The sequence below is a fragment of the Hirundo rustica genome, chromosome 9 (genome assembly GCF_015227805.2).
Source record: "Hirundo rustica isolate bHirRus1 chromosome 9, bHirRus1.pri.v3, whole genome shotgun sequence".
Classification (NCBI taxonomy): Eukaryota; Metazoa; Chordata; class Aves; order Passeriformes; family Hirundinidae; genus Hirundo; species Hirundo rustica.
The window spans coordinates 9781857-9782197 of NC_053458.1; positions in this window are offsets into that span (position 1 = coordinate 9781857).

Sequence of the window (341 nt, forward strand, 5' to 3'; positions counted from 1 at the left end):
GGCCGCGCTCCCCCCCGCGGCGGGGCCGGTGCGGCGCTGCGCGGGGCGGCGCGGGGGGGAGCGCGGTGTGTGGCCGCCGGCGGCGGGCGCGCCGTTGCTTAGCAGCGGCGATGGGCGCTGCCGCGGCGGCGGCGGCCAATGGGAGCGGCGGCGGCGGCGCGGCCCCGGCGCCCCCCGCCCCCGCCTCCCCTTTAGAGGCGCGGCGGGCGGCCGGCGGCGCACACACGGCCCTCCGTCCGCACCGGCACCGGCACCGGCACGGCCCCGCCGCGCGCATGGGGGCCGCCGCCGCGCTCGGCCCCACATAACGGGGGGTGCCCAGCCCCGCCAGCCGCCCCGCC